Source organism: Salmo trutta, chromosome 1 (assembly GCF_901001165.1).
Source record: "Salmo trutta chromosome 1, fSalTru1.1, whole genome shotgun sequence".
Classification (NCBI taxonomy): Eukaryota; Metazoa; Chordata; class Actinopteri; order Salmoniformes; family Salmonidae; genus Salmo; species Salmo trutta.
Window position 1 is genome coordinate 23,384,601 of NC_042957.1, and position 11,247 is coordinate 23,395,847.

Sequence of the window (11,247 nt, forward strand, 5' to 3'; positions counted from 1 at the left end):
ATACCCAAAAGAAAGATTCCCCCTTTCTAAAGGGAGGGAAGGGAGGGTGGCTGCCGTCAACGACGGCACTGTGCTACACCCCCCCTCCCCAACCCACCTATATTGGAGGCGGCTCAGGTTCTGGCCGTTCCAGGCAGTCTGGGCAGTCTGGCGGTTCGGGGCAGTCTGGGCAGTCTGTCAGCTCGGGGCAGTCTGTCAGCTCGGGGCGGTCTGGGCAGTCTGTCAGCTCGGGGCGGTCTGGGCAGTCTGTCAGCTCGGGGCGGTCTGGGCAGTCTGTCAGCTCGGGGCGGTCTGGGCAGTCTGTCAGCTCGGGACGGTCAGGGCAGTCTGGCCACTCCGGCAGGTCAGGGCAGTCTGGCCACTCCGGCAGGTCAGGGCAGTCTGGCCACTCCGGCAGGTCAGGGCAGTCTGGCCACTCCGGCAGGTCAGGGCAGTCTGGCCACTCCGGCAGGTCAGGGCAGTCTGGCCACTCCGGCAGGTCAGGGCAGTCTGGCCACTCCGGCAGGTCAGCGCAGTCTGGCCACTCCGGCAGGTCAGCGCAGTCTGGCCACTCCGGCAGGTCAGCGCAGTCTGGCCACTCCGGCAGGTCAGCGCAGTCTGACCACTCCGGCGACTGTTGACTGACGGGCAGCTCCGACGACTGTTGACTGACGGGCAGCTCCGACGACTGTTGACTGACGGGCAGCTCCGACGACTGTTGACTGACGGGCAGCTCCGACGACTGTTGACTGACGGGCAGCTCCGACGACTGTTGACTGACGGGCAGCTCCGACGACTGTTGACTGACGGGCAGCTCCGACGACTGTTGACTGACGGGCAGCTCCGACGACTGTTGACTGGCGGGCAGCTCCGACGACTGTTGACTGGCGAGGCTGGGTTTACGCACTTGCCGTTTAGTGCGGGGAGCGGGAACAGGACGAGTCGGACTGGGTGGACGCACTTCCGGGTCCGCACGAGAGACAGGAGCTGGAAACCTAGGGCTATGGAGGCGCACAGCCGGTCTAGATCTTACCTCCTGCACAACCCGCCTTGGCTCGATGGAACTAGTAGCCCTGCACGAGTGGAGTGCTCGTACAGGGCAGACTGGGCTGTGCAGGGGCTTGATGGTAGCCGTGCGTAGAGCGGGAGTTGGGTAGCCTGGTCCTCGGAGGCTTACCGGCGACCAGATGCGCTGCGCAGGCATCCTCCTACCAGGCTGGATGCCCGCTCTAGCACGGCACCTGCGAGGGGCTGGAATAACTCGCACCGGACTGTGCGTGCGTATGGGTGAGATATTGCGCTTCTCAGCGAAACATGGCGCTCCCCACCTCATACGCTCCTCCATATAACCACGGGTAGCTGGCTTCCGGCTCTTCTTACGCCTAGCCAAACTACCCGTGTGCCCCCCCCCAAAATTTTCTTGGGGGTGCCTCTCGTGCATCTCCTTCAGCGCGTCCACTCTGGCCTCGTACCACCGCCTCTCTGCCTTGGCTGCTTCTATTTCCCACTGCGGGCGGCGATACTCCCCAGCCTGATGCCAAGGTCCGGCCCCGTTCAGAACTTCCTCCCAAGTCCACTTCTCCCGCCAGTCCAACTCGAACGCCGTCTGCTCCTTCCTCTGCTGCTTGGTCCTTATGAGGTGGGTGATTCTGTCACGATTGTCGTCTTCGTCTTCCGACGATATAACGAAATCGTCATCGGAAAATGTGGACCAATATGCAGCAGGTACGTGTATGCTCATTTTGACTTTTATTTAAATTATCCAAAAGAGCACTCCAAAACAACAAAACACGAAAACGAACGAACGAACGAACGAACGAACGAACGAACGAACAACTAAACAGTCTGGCAAAGCCTAGGGCTGAACACAGAACAATCACCCACAAAACACAAACACAAACACACCCTCATTTATGAGACTCTCAATCAAAGGCAGATAGAAAACACCTGCCTTCAACTGAGAGTCCCAACACCAATTCACCAGACATAGAAACAGACATACTAGACTCCACATAGAACTACCTAGACATAAACCAAAACCCGGACATACTAAATCAAACACCCTTTACACAAACACACCACCCCGAACCACATAAAACAAATACCCTCTGTCACGCCCTGACCAAACTACAAACAATTAACCTTATATACTGGCCAGGACGTGACAAGGAGCTTCAACAGTCTCCCTTTTATGAGACTGAAAAGTAGAAATGGATGGTGTAGAAGAGGGAGTGACTTTACAGAAACACACACAGAAATAAATAGGAGCTGAAAATCTATTTCAAACGATGGAAGTGGTTTGGACTCGTTTGATTTTTATTTATTTCACAGTCCATTCTTTAAAATTACTGTACGTACATTGATGTATATAACTGTATATATTATTATGAATTGCTGTTTTGTGTAAATGTTGGACAAATACCAACATTTTGTTCTAATCATGGTGAATATGTCTTCTATTATAAACCAATTTCTATAGTTGGTGTGTGAATGTTTGTTGTACAAAGGATTGTGCTCCAGCACTACTATAAATATGCCTTTGTTTTACATTGAGGTTTAATTAAATTAAATCAATCTTCTCTTGTTTTTTTATATTGTCTTTATATGCATTAAATGGCAAATGCAACGTCCTCCAGCGATGTCTGAACTTTCTATTGAAAAGCGATATCCCAACTATAAATACAGTAAAGTACACACACTAAAGGGTCAAAAATACATTTTTAACAAAAAAGTGTTTTTTAGGCATTCAAGGTGTTGGTCTGATGGGAATCCGTGATGTCATCTTGCTTGAGGAACAATAGAGGAACAATAGAGTACAACAGAGGAAAGCCCCCACTTGTGCTATGTCATGACATGCCTGGACCACCTATTGAGACGTGCCTTTTAAGTAAATCAGGTGTTAAATGAGGTGAAAAGGAGATCAGTGCCAATTCAAGAAAATAAAAAGCAATGTATTTACATTCACATGTCAAACTGTTTACACTAAACAGACCTAAAACAACTATTTAGGTTTGATGCATGAAGTAATTAATAAATAGGTGTTGATCATGAAGCATGTCAATGCTGAGGTAGAATATTAAGGGTGGAACATTCCATTTTATGTGTTTATCTTCAGATTTTGCTTGTAATGACTTTACATTTCATAGGACATATATGCCTTGCTCTGAAGAGGCACTCAGTTGACCACAGTGGGGCCCCTCCTCTCCTGTAAAACTAGTTGATCACAGTGGGGCCCCTCCTCTCCTGTAAAACCAGTTGATCACAGTGGGGCCCCTCCTCTCGTGTAAAACGAGTTAATCACTGTGTGGCCCCTCCTCTCCTGTAAAATGAGTTAATCGCAGTGGGGTCCCTCTCCTGTAAAACGAGTTAATCCCAGTGCCCCCCCCCCTCCTGTAAAACTATTTGATCTGAGGGAATAAACTTTATTATAATAAAGAATTGAACACAACAAATTCTATAAACTGATTCAACTTTATTAAAACTCTATCACAAGATATAATGTAATTATTGTTTTAGGTACAGTGTACCAATTTCTGAGGGAATAAACTCTCTTATGTTAACTTGTATAAACACAGTCAACTTTGTTATTATATGAATAATGTTTTAAGTACAGTGTAACAAGTATTATACATTATCATGTATCCCTAGGTGGGATCAAACCATGTCTGAAAAAACATGAGAAAAATAACCTAAAATAACGTCACCAAATATGACTGGCCAACAAGCGTGAGCTGGTCGTTTAAAATACTAATCATCTGCCTCTGGTTTAAAAGTTTGTAGTATGCAGCGATACAAAGTCATTTTAATATTTTTGTTTTAAGCCTATCTGAAACTTTAACCCTTACCTTAACCTTTCAGACTTAATGCCTAACCTTAAGAATTTGCAGTTAATACCTGGCCTTAACCTTAACCTTAAAAACTAGAAATGAATGCTAAATCTTCACATTAAATACTTCAAAATGTGATGTTTGGAATAACTTTGGAATTTGGTGTTTAAGAAACATGGATGAACGTCTAATTCTGAAGTGAGACTGTGAGAGCTGGTTATTGCACACAGAGTGAGTTGATGCAACTTATTATGTGACTTGTTTTTTACTCCTGAACTTATTTAGGCTTGCCATAACAAAGGGGTTGAAAACTTATTGACTCAATACATTTCAGCTTTTAATTTTGTATTAATTTGTAAACATTTCTAAAAAACATAATTCCCCATTGCCACGTTGACATTATGGGGTATTGTAAGTAGGCTAAAATCTCAATTTAATCAATTTTAAATTCAGGCTGTAACACTGCAAAATGTGAAAAATGTCAAGGGGTGTGAAACCTTTCTGACCTGTGTTATGTGTACTAAGTGTACAAAACATTAGGAACATCTTTCTAATATTGAGTTGCATCCCTTTTGCCCTCAGAACAGCCTCAATCCGTTGGGGCATGGACTCTACAAGGTGTTGAAAGCATTCCACAGGGATGCTGGCCTATGTTGACTCCAATGCTTCCCACAGTTGTGTCAAGTTGGCTGGATGTCCTTTGGCTGGTGGACCATTCTTGATACAAATGGGAAACTGTTGAGCGTGAAAAACCCAGCAGCATTGCAGTATTTGACACAATCTAACCGGTGCACCTGGCACTTACTACCATACCCTGTTCAAAGGCACTTAAATATTTTGTCTTGCCCATTCACCCTCTGAATGACACACATACACAATCCATGTCTCAATTATCTCAAGATTTAAAAATAATTATTTAACCTGTCTCCTCCCCTTCATCTACACTGATTGAAGTGGATTTAAGGTGAATTCAATAAGGAATCATAGCTTTCACCTGGTCAGTCTATGTCATGGAAAGAGCAGTTGTTCCTAATGTTTTGTACACTCAGTGTATATCGCTTGTGAGTATGGGTGTATGTGTATGTCAAGTTTTCACAAGCGTGAGTTCAGATGTAAATAGAACTTGTCCCTCACCACTGATAGACGAGCAAAATCACTTTTATGCTCACTTCAAAGCAAGCAACACTGAGGCATGCATGAGAGCATCAGCTGTTTCGGATGACTGTGTGATCACGCTCTCCGTAGCCAACGTGAGTAAGACCTTTAAACAGGTCAACATACACAAGGCTGCAGGGCCAGACGGATTACCAGGACTTGTGCTCCGGGCATGTGCTGACCAACTGGCAGGTGTCTTCACTGACACTTTCAACATGTCCCTGATTGAGTCCGTAATACCAACATGTTTCAAGCAGACCACCATAGTCCCTGTGCCCAAGAACACAAAGAATCTGTCTCCGCACCACGTGCTCTCACCACTGGTGTCCCCCAGGGCTCTGTTCTAGGCCCTCTCCTATTCTCGCTATACACCAAGTCACTTGGCTCTGTCATATCCTCACATGGTCTCTCCTATCATTGCTATGCAGACGACACACAATTAATCTTCTCCTTTCCCCCTTCTGATAACCAGGTGGCGAATCGCATCTCTGCATGTCTGGCAGACATATCAGTGTGGATGACGGATCACCACCTCAAGCTGAACCTCGGCAAGACGGAGCAGCTTTTCCTCCCGGGGAAGGACTGCCCGTTCCATGATCTCGCCATCACGGTTGACAACTCCATTGTGTCCTCCTCCCAGAGTGCTAAGAACCTTGGCGTGACCCTGGACAACACCCTGTCATTCTCCACTAACATCAAGGCGGTGACCCGATCCTGTAGGTTCATGCTCTACAACATTCGCAGAGTACGACCCTGCCTCACACAGGAAGCGGCGCAGGTCCTAATCCAGGCACTTGTCATCTCCCGTCTGGATTACTGCAACTCGCTGTTGGCTGGGCTCCCTGCCTGTGCCATTAAACCCCTACAACTCATCCAGAACGCCACAGCCCGTCTGGTGTTCAACCTTCCCAAGTTCTCTCACGTCACCCCGCTCCTCCGCTCTCTCCACTGGCTTCCAGTTGAAGCTCGCATCCGCTACAAGACCATGGTGCTTGCCTACGGAGCCGTGAGGGGAACGGCACCTCCGTACCTTCAGGCTCTGATCAGTCCCTACACCCAAACGAGGGCACTGCGCTCATCCACCTCTGGCCTGCTGGCACCCCTACCTCTGAGGAAGCACAGTTCCCGCTCAGCCCAGTCAAAACTGTTCGCTGCTCTGGCACCCCTATGGTGGAACAAGCTCCCTCACGACGCCAGGACAGTGGAGTCAATCACCACCTTCCGGAGACACCTGAAACCCCACCTCTTTAAGGAATACCTAGGATAGGATAAAGTAATCCTTCTACCCCCCCCTAAAAGATTTAGATGCACTATTGTAAAGTGGTTGTTCCACTGGATATCATAAGGTGAATGCACCAATTTGTAAGTCGCTCTGGATAAGAGCGTCTGCTAAATGACTTAAATGTAAATGTAAATGTAAACACCTCCCTCTGCAACTGGATCCTGACCTTCCTGACGGGCCGCCCCCAGGTGGTGAGGGTAGGTAGCAACACATCCGCCACGCTGATCCTCAACACTGGAGCCCCTCAGGGGTGCATGCTCAGTCCCCTCCTGTACTCCCTGTTCACCCACAACTGCGTGGCCAGGTACGACTCCAACACCATCATTAATTTTGCAGATGACACAACAGTGGTAGGCCTGATCACCGACAATGATGAGACAGCCTATAGGGAGGAGGTCAGAGACCTGGCCGGGTGGTGCCAGAATAACAACGTATCCCTCAACGTAACCAAGACTAAGGAGATGATTGTGGACTACAGGAAAAGGAGGACCGAGCACGCCCCCATTCTCATCGACATGGCTGTAGTGGAGCAGGTTGAGAGCTTTAAGTTCATTGGTGTCCACATCACCAAGAAACTAGAACAGTCCAATCACACCAAGACAGTCGTAAAGAGGGCACAACAAAACCTATTCCCCCTCAGGAATAGGCCCCACCCACAATGCAAATAGTCCAGGTAGCCAGGAGTCTTATGGCTTGGGGGTAAAAGCTGCTGAGAAGCCTTTTGGTCCAAGACTTGGCGCTCCAGGTAACTGCTTGCCATGCGGTAGGAGAGAGAACAGTCTATGACTGGGGTGGGTGGGGTCTTTGACAATTTTTAGGGCCTTCCTCTGACACCACCTGGTGTAGAGGTCCTGGATGGCAGGCAGTTTAGCCCCAGTGATGTACTGGGCCGTACGCACTACCCTCTGTAGTGCCTTGCGGTCGGAGGCCAAGCAGTTACCGTACCAGGCAGTGATGCAACCAGTGAGGATGCTCTCGATGTTGCAGCTGTAGAACCTTTTGAGGATCTGAGGACCCATGCCAAATCTTTTCAGTTTCCTGAGGGGGAATAGGTTTTGTTGTGCCCTCTTTACGACTGTCTTGCATTATGTCCCGCCACCCGCCACCCACCACCCGCCAACCCCTCTTTTACGCTACTGCTACTCTGTTTATTATATATGCATAGTAACTTTAACCATACCTACATGTACATACTACCTGTATATAGCCTCGCTACTGTTATAGCCTTGCTACTGTATATAGCCTCGCTACTGTTATTATTCACTGTCTTTTTACTGTTGTTTTTTATTTCCTTACTTATCTATTGTTCTCCTAATACCTATTTTTTACTTAAAAATTGCACTGTTGGTTAGGGCCTGTAAGTAAGCATTTCACTGTAAGGTCTACACCTGTTGTATTCAGAGCACATGACCAATACACTTTGATTTGACTTGATACAGGGTCAGATATTTTGTTCATCCTCCTAATAGTGAAGGCTAGAATTGAGTAGGTAATCTGATCCTAGATCTGTGGTTAGGGGGTAGTGTGAGTTCAGAGCAGTGCTAAGAGCACAGGTGCAGTACAGGTTATGGTGACCTGTGTTAAGTGACCCTGATGGAAAGCTATGGCCTACTGCAATCCTCTTAGAGCTTGGGATAGATCCCGCTGTATCCCCAGGGAGGACAAACACCTCTAGCCTCTACACACTCATCACTTCATCCTCTCCTCCATCCCGGAAAAATAGTTAGAGGGGGAAGGGGTTCATGTGAAATTGCAGTGGTGTGAGTCAGTGTAGTTTGTAAGTTTATAAAGACAGTAAAATGTGGCAGTGATAATGGGGAAGGTTAGAAGATGGGGCAGTGTATTGAGGACATGCTAGAGAAAACCAATGGCGATAGTGGAGGAGGCTGGTGATAGGAGCTATAGGAGGACGGGCTCATTATAATGGCTGGAATGGAATCAATGGAATGGTACCAAACACATCCAACACATGGAAACAACGTGGAAACAACGCCTGGCACAGGAGAGTGTCGGCCGGTGTGTGTGTGCGCGTTGCATACTGCATGTGGAGTTGTGTGTGTTACTATATGTGAATGTTGCATATTGTTCTCTCCGTGTTTGTATATATATATATCTACACTGAGTGTACAATACATTAGGAACAGCTTCCTAATATTGAGTTGCATCCCTTTTGCACTCAGAACACCCTCAATTCGTTGGGGCATGGACTCTACACGATGTTGCAAGCGTTCCACAGGGATGCTGGCCGATGTTGACTCCAATGCTTCCCACAGTTGTGTCAAGTTGGCTGGATGTCTTTTGGGTGGTGGACCGTTCTTGAAACACATGGGAAAGTCTTGAGCGGGAAAACCCAGCAGCGTTGCAGATCTTAACACTAACCAGTGCGCCTGGCAGCTACTACCATACCCTGTTCAAGTCACTTAAATTTTTTGTCTTGCCCATTCACCCTCTGAATGGCACACATACACAATCCATGTCTCAACTGTTTCAAGGCTTAAATATCCTTATTTAATCTACACTGATTGAAGTGGATTTAACAAGTGACATCAATAAGGGATCACAGCTTTCAGCTGGATTCACCTGGTCAGTCTATGTCATGGAAAGGGCAGATGTTCCTAATGTTTTGTGCACTCAGTGTACTATATTCAGTATGTACATACTGTATATGAGTGTCAATGACCCAGTGGAAGATTACAGAAGACTCCTTTTTTCCACAGTGACATGAATTCCTGGGTTAACTAGCTGTGTGACGTGGACATAAGCTCTTTTACAGCTAAAGCCAATTTACCCCCCCCCCCCCTCCCTAGATTACAATAGAGCTGTCTGGCCAAGCCTGAGACACAGGCCTCTCTTCCTCTCTGTTACTCCCAGGAATCTGTTTGACCCAGGGGACAGAGGGAAAGGGGGGTAGGGTGGGCTGGTAGAGGAGAGGTGGAGGAATCCTACTCATCAGAGCAAGATATGCACAGACCTTTGCAAACTTTGAGAATGAGTATTCTAAAGGCTTCTGTAGGGAGTGGAGGATGGAGAGAGGGTCTCTGAGATGGCGGTAGAGAAAGAAGGGTTTTTAGCAGGTTTAGAGTTAGGAAATAGGATATTGAAGGTTTAAGGTTTAGTTTTGATATTATAGTTTGGTATTGGTTAGCTCAGGTATTCATTTTTTAAAAGTCCTAAATAAAAGACAAAACATACAAACAAAGATACACATTGATGAGGAAACATGGACACTAACATACACTAACATACACATGAAGAACAACGAGGTTGTTGGCATCCTCTTTATTTCCATTGTAGCCAGTAGCTGTATGTGTTTAATTTAAATAAAATAATGAATATACTGTTTGTTTTTTTAAAAGCCCTTTGGGATGAGGTATCATTTTTCCCCTCAGTCCTATTGGTTATCTTGAGTTAGACATGTTTCCCAGTTGCACCATAGCTACATTGCACAGCAAAAAAAGAGAGGAAAATTATGCAGAAAACCCATAAGATCCACAACAGCAAAAAAAGATAACAATATAAATGCACAGGACCAATTTGACAACCAAACAATAGACAAACAGTATAGGAGTAAAGGTATTGGTCAGCCAACTTGCATGTGCAGTATGGTAGCCACCCAATCTTCATAATGATACACTAACAACTTGCACAGATGATTACCCACCCAAACTCCTATTGTTATAATACCATGCACTAAACATGTACTTGTCATTGTTCCTGCACTCTCTTGTACATACATACACATGCCAGGTACAATGCATTCAGAAAGTATTCAGACCCCTTGACTTTTTCCACATTTTGTTATGTTACAGCCTTATTCTAAAAGGAATTAAATCATTTTTCCCCTCATCAATCTACACACAATACCCCATAATGACAAAGCAAAAACAGGTTTTTATATATTTTTTGCAAATGTATTAAAAATAAAAAACTGAAATATCACAATTACATAAGTATTCAGACCCTTTACTCAGTACTTTGTTGAAGCACCTTTGGCAGAAATTACAGCCTTGAGTCTTCTTGGGTATGACGCTACAAGCTTGGCACACCTGTATTTGGGTAGTTTCTCCCATTCTTCACTGAAGATCCTCTCAAGCTCTTTCAGGTTGGTTGGGGACCATTGCTGCACAGCTATTTTCAGGTCTCTACAGAGATGTTCGATCGGGTTCAAGTCCGGGCTCTGGCTGGGCCACTCAAGGACATTCAGAGACTTGTCCTGAAGCCACTTCTGTCTTGGCTGTGTGCTTAGGGTCGTTGTCCTGTTGGAAGGTGAACCTTCGCCCCAGTCTGAGATCCTGAGCACTCTGGAGCAGGTTTTCATCAAGGATCTCTCTGTACTTTCCTCTTTCACGTTCATCTTTCCCTCGATCCTGACTAGTCTCCCAGTCCCTGCCGCTGAAAAATATCCCCACAGCATGATGCTGCCACCACCATGCCTCACCGTAAAACGTGATGCTTGGCATTCAGGCCAAAGAGTTCAATCACAGTTTCATCAGACCAGGGAATCTTGTTTCTCATGGTCTGAGAGTCCTTTAGGTGCCTTTTGGCAAACTCCAAGCGGGCTGTCATGTGCCTTTTGCTGAGGAGAAGCTTCCGTCTGGCCACTCTATGATAAAGGCCTGATCGGTGGAGTGCTTGAGAGATGGTTGTCATTCTGGAAGGTTCTCCCATCTCCACAGAGATCCTCTGGAGCTCTGTCAGAGTGACCATCGGGTTCTTGGTCACCTCTCTGACCAAGGCCCTTCTCCCCCGATTGCTCAGTTTGGCCCGGGTGGCCAGCTCTAGGAAGAGTCTTAGTGGTTCCAAACTTCTTCCATTTAATAATGATGGAGGCCACTGTGTTCTTGGGGACCTTCAATGCTGCAGAAATGTGTTGGTACCTTTCCCCAGATCTGTGCCTCGACACAATCCTGTCTCGGAGCTCTATGGACAATTCCTTCGACCTCATGGCTTGGTTTTTGCTCTGACATGCACTGTCAACTGTGGGACCTTATCTTGACAGGTGTG